The sequence below is a fragment of the Galeopterus variegatus genome, unplaced genomic scaffold, assembly GCF_000696425.1.
Source record: "Galeopterus variegatus unplaced genomic scaffold, G_variegatus-3.0.2 Scaffold2864, whole genome shotgun sequence".
NCBI classification, from domain to species: domain Eukaryota; kingdom Metazoa; phylum Chordata; class Mammalia; order Dermoptera; family Cynocephalidae; genus Galeopterus; species Galeopterus variegatus.
Window position 1 is genome coordinate 55,768 of NW_007728975.1, and position 5,965 is coordinate 61,732.

Below are 5,965 nucleotides of genomic sequence, written 5' to 3' on the forward strand. Positions count from 1 at the left end.
ACTATGCTCTCTTGAGTGAGGGTCCTAAGCAAAGCTTCCTGGGCCCCCAGGTGTAATAATCTTTCAAAATCATGACCCATTTACACGTACACACTTACACATCCTACCCTGAGAATATATTAAAACTGTCAAGGACTGGATTAAGCTGAGTTCCAAGACCTGCCACCTTGGCACACCCAGCATCAATAGTACCCTTCTTCTCCCAATAGTGTGTGATGGGGAATTCGCTTCCAGAGCCCTATCCTTTCCTGAAATATGCCTTTCATCTGGGGCCAGCCAAGTGAACCATAGTTGTATAACCTCAAATCTCAGTGAGGATTGGAATCCAGCCCCATTTTCCACAGAAGGACTCTTCAGCCCTCATGTAAATTAATATGTGAAAATAAAAGGAGGCGACATACGTGTCCTTTTTATCACCATTTGGGGTCCACTTCAGCTGGGATGCAAACTGAAAAGGGGTGGAGGTGGGGGGACTCAGAGAGGAAAGGGTTATCTGTGTTTCTCAGGCTTCCTGTCCAAACCCAGCTCCTGTTCAACCAAAATGCCCTGAACAGAAACTAGAAACAATAACAGCTGGGAGAGGGTAACAGCTGTACAATCAGAAATGAGAGACACATTGTTGAAGTAACAGAATGTTTTGTGGATTAATTAACATGTCTCAGGCAAATGAAAAGGAAAAGTTAAGGCTAATTCAAAGAATTTTAAGTTAGTGGACTGGGAAAGATGGTGATTCCATTGACAGGTGAAGACGAATTATGAAAAAAATAGCTTGGGGTATAAGTCAAAAAGTCAACTTAAAATCCCATATCTAGATCCTATTCCAAAAAATTTCTGTTTAGTTCAGTTAGGACATATCCTGGACATCGGGATTTTTAAAGCCCCCAAGACCACTCTAACCTTCTGCCAAGGTTGAGAGCCACCTGCCTAGGGGAACTTCTATTTGGAAATTCAGATGCGGCCTTCTCAAGAGAGGTGGGGCTGGGGAGATCCAGGTGGCTGAACCCTCGTGGTGGGACAGGATTGCTGGAGAGAGAGAGAGGGAGATGAGAGGGGAGCAGAGAGAAATAGCAAGCACATGCTGGGGAAGCGTCCTCATCCACGGGATGGGAGGGGAAAGGGGACCGTACAGGCAGCAAGGAATGAATGACCCAGTGGTAGAAAACCAGGACTGGACGAGAACCCCATGGCCCCTAAGGCAGGAGGCAGCTTCACACCAGAAGTTTCAGGGAGTAGCTGAGCCACCTTTTAATTGCCACCCCAAGAACTCTCAGCATTGCTGATATTTTCAACATCCAGCCAAACTATTTGCCTAACACTCCAGCTTCACAGTTTCTCTTTAGTCCTTTTATTTAATTTATTCTGCTGGGTTAAAAAGATATGACAACAAGTGTTAACGCTTTAAGAATTACATGCCAAAAGCCCACGAAACTCTGTTATCTACTTATCTCTAACCCACAGATTTCTACTATTTCCCTACTGATAAAACATAGAAGATACAAATTTCATGATAACAATTTTGATGCTACAAAATTTAGGATGAAGAGACTCTAAAAGGTTAATTTGGGGCTACTGTCTGATGCCCGCACACTCTGACTCTCATAGAGTCACACAGTGGACAGCTCAGGAAGGACATATAACGTTGCTCTTTGAACTGAGGCAGCATCATTAACTCCTCAAAGTATTAGAAAGTGAGCAAAAGATTGCCCAGATTTGGAAAGCGCTGGGTGCATTTCCAGACTTTCAGAGGCTGTGGTGAGTCGGCAGCTCAGAGGTGGCCATAGCAGCTGCAGTGGACAACAGCTGAAGATGGTCATATGTCCTAGCAGAGCCACCCCAGATGCTTTCATTTAAAATTGTGAAGAATTGGCTGTGTTCTGGGTCCTTAGGACACTGATGTGCGTGATAGATACAGTCCCTGTCCTTGCAGAGCTTCCAGGCAAGTGGGAAAGCTGTGAAGGCAGCTGCAAGGGGAGGTCCATGGTCAGGGATGCCCGCAGGTGCTGGGGGAGGATCTTCAGGACATCTCTTCAAGAGAAATAAACTTTTCAGCTGAGATTAAAAGTGTGAGTGAGATCCAGCCAGGCACAAAGCAAGAAGTATGTTCCAGGGAACAAAAAGGTCAGAGGTGTCCCCAGTGGAGACAATAGCAGGGTTGAAGGCCCAGAAGCTGCTGAGCTTGGCTCATTTGAGAAACAGAAAGTCCACACGGGTGGACTGTAGGTCTGAGGGTGGATAGTGGGCAGGGCAAGGCCAGGGTACCTAGGCCGGGTAAGGAGCTTGGATATTTTCCTAAAGCAGTGAGGATCCGCTGAAAGCAAGGGTGTGCCACGGACAGATGTCGCTTTGGAAAGGTTACTGGATTGCTGGTGGCTCACACTAGGAAAGTGGATTGGAGGGAGCAAGAAAAGCCCAGGAGACAATGACTGAATCCCAGATGGGACAAAGGAGCCTGGACTGAGATCATGAACTGGATGCACTGGAGAAACACGTAAAAGGAAGTGTAGATGTGATTTCACGGGGTTGAACATGGGGGTGAGAACAAGCAAAGAGCTGACATTGACTGGGACAGAGGACACCTGGAGGGNGTGTCCCCAGTGGAGACAATAGCAGGGTTGAAGGCCCAGAAGCTGCTGAGCTTGGCTCATTCGAGAAACAGAAAGTCCACACGGGTGGACTGTAGGTCTTAGGGTCGACAGTGGGCAGGGCAAGGCCAGGGTACCTAGGCCGGGTAAGGAGCTTGGATATTTTCCTAAAGCAGTGGGGATCCGCTGAAAGCAAGGGTGTGCCATGGACAGATGTTGCTTTGGAAAGGTTACTGGATTGCTGGTGGCTCGCACTAGGAAAGTGGATTGGAGGGAGCAAGAAAAGCCCAGGAGACAATGACTGAATCCCAGATGGGATAAAGGAGCCTGGACTGAGATCATGAACTGGATGCACTGGAGAAACACGTAAAAGGAAGTGTAGATGTGATTTCATGGGGTTAAACATGGGGGTGAGAACAAGCAAAGAGCTGACATTGACTGGGACAGAGGACACCTGGAGGGCAAGGCACCCTCCCCTCCCCCTCCCCTCTCCTCCCCTCTCTCTCTCTCCTTCTTTCTTTCTCTTTCTTCCTTTCCTTCCTCCTTTCCTCCCTTCCTTCATTCCTTTTCTTTTTTCCTTCCTTCTTCCTTCCTTCCTTGCTTCCCCTCTCTCTCTCCCCATCTCATGTCTACGTACATGCAGGAAGTCATAAAGAAGTGATGTCACCCGACCATGCAACCCTCTTCTTACACCTGTCTGCCAAGTGCCCTTCATTAAATTCCCGTAATCTTGCTCCATACTCTGTCTGTACTTCCATTACTTTCCCACACCTAGAATTTTCTTTGCACTTTCTCTGAGAAAATACACATTTCATTAGCTTGCCTCAGGAACTTTCTTTTACAAGCTTTGTGCTTCAGGAAACAAAAATGAAGTAAACACAAACATTCCAGGCCTCTAGGGGGATGTCCTTAATTTGTAGACTCTCTTATGTAAGCGTGCATGGGTATCAGAGAGCCCTAACTCCAAGTACACAAAGTAAACAAAGTGAATGCAACCCATTTGCAGTGTGTGCATAACTCCTTACTGATCCCAACCCCCCAGCCCTGCTACGTGGGGATATTTATCTCCTGCCCCTTATGCCTTCTCAGCCCTGTCATGAGAAGCAGCCACACAGGCAAGAAGCACTGTGCTTATTCTTCTAAAATACATCCACTGGGTGCACATCTAAAGAATACCAGTATTAGTAATAATGATAATAATTATTATTTGATATAGTCACCTCATTATCAGTCTGGGAGGAACATCTAGACAGGCTTTGGAGAGCAAAATGACACCAGCAGGGCCAGGACCAGGGACCAAGTGCTGACCCTACACCTGTACATCCCTAACACTGATGCTCCTTAATTCATTTTTTTGATTGGGGTAAAATACACATAACATAAAATTTACCATTTTAATCATTTTTAAGTGTTCAGTTCAGTAGCATTAAGTACATTCACATTGTTATGCAAACATCACCACCCTCCATCCACAAAAGTATTTCATCTTGAAAAACTGAAACTCTGTTGATAAAGGAAACAATCAACAGAGTGAAACAACAACCTACAGAATGGGAGAAAATTTTTGCTAAGTATGCATCTGACAAGGTATTAACATCCATAATATACAAGGAACTCAAGCAATTATACAGTAAAAAACACAACTAACCCAATTAAAAAATGGGCAAAGGAGCTGAGAAGACATTTTTCAAAGGAAGACATACGAATGGCCAACAGGTACATGAAAAAATGCTCAACATCACTAATTATCAGGGAAATGCAAATTAAAACTACATTGAGATACCACCTCATCCCAGTTAGACTGGCTATAATCAAAAAGATGGTGAATAACAAAGGCTGGTGAGGGTGTGGAGAGAAGGGAACATTCCTACACTGTTGGTGGGGCTGTAAATTAGTACAGCCACTATGGAAAACAGTATGGAGGTTTCTCAAACAGCTACAGATAGATCTTGGATATGATCCAGCAATCTCACTTCTGGGTGTATACCCAGTGGAATGGAAATCATGTCAAAGAGACACCTGCACTCCCATGTTCATCGCAGCTCTGTTCACAATAGCCAAGATATGGAACCAGCCTAAATAGCCATCGATGAATGATCGGATAAGGAAACTGTGGTATATATATATACACACTATGGAATACTACTCTGCTATTAAAAAGAATGAAATACTTCCATTTGCAACAACCGTGGATGAGCCTGGAGAAACTTGAGTGAAATAAGCAAAGCACAGAGGGATAAATACCTCATGTGCTCACTCATATGTGGCAGCTAAGAGAGAAAGAAGGAAGGAAAGAAAGACCACAGTGGTGCATGGGACTTGTAGAGGGAGAGAACATTCCTTGGGATACAAAGTGGAGTGGGGGGGAAGGAGGAAGGAGAGGAAGGTTGGGGATAATTGGGTGGGAGACATGAGGTACAAATGCAATTTGTGGTAAAGGGTACATAGCCAGTATGAATCTGGCCCTCACATCATGGGCACGAGGGGTGACAATCAGTTTTGTATCTCATGAATATTCATAACCAAAAAAAAAAAAACCCTGAAACTCTGTACCCATTAAACAGTAACTCCGCATCACCCCCTCCCCCCAGCCCCTGACAACCACCATTCCACCTTCTGTCTCTAGGAATTTGACTGCTTTAGACCCTCATGTGAGTGGAATCACACAGCATTTGTCCCTTTGTGATTGGCTTATTTCATTAGCACAATGTCCTCAAGGTTCATTCACGTTGTAGCATGTGTCAGAATTGTCTTCCTTTTTTAATGTGCATGAGTATGACACGTTTTATTTATCCATTCATCCATCAATGGACACTCAGGTTGCTTCCACCTTCTGGCTATTGTGAATAATGCTGCTACAAACATGGGTGTACAGATCTCTCTTCAAGGTCCTGTTTTCAATTCTTCGGGGTACAGACCCAGAGGTGAAGTTGCTGGATCATATCGTAATTCTATTTTAATTTTTTGAGGACCTGCCATACAGTTTTCCATAGCAGCTGCACCATTTTACCTGCCCACTCACCATGCACGAGGATTTCCCATATCCTCACCAACACTTACTATCTTCTGCGTGTTTTTTGTTTGTTTGTTTGTTTGTTATAGCAGCCATCCTAATGAGAGTGAGGTGGTGTCTCACTGTGGTTTTAATTCACGTTTGCCCAGTTATTAGTGATGTTGAACACTCTTTTATGTGTTTATTGGCCATTTATGTATCTTCTTCATAGAATTTCTAATCAAGTCCTTTGTCTATTTTTAATTGGGTTTGGGATTTTTTGTTGAGTTATAGGAGTTCATTTTATATTCTGTGTATTAATCCCTTATGCGATTTGCAAATATTGTTTCCCATTCCATGGGTTGTCTTTTCATGCTGTTGATTGTGTCCT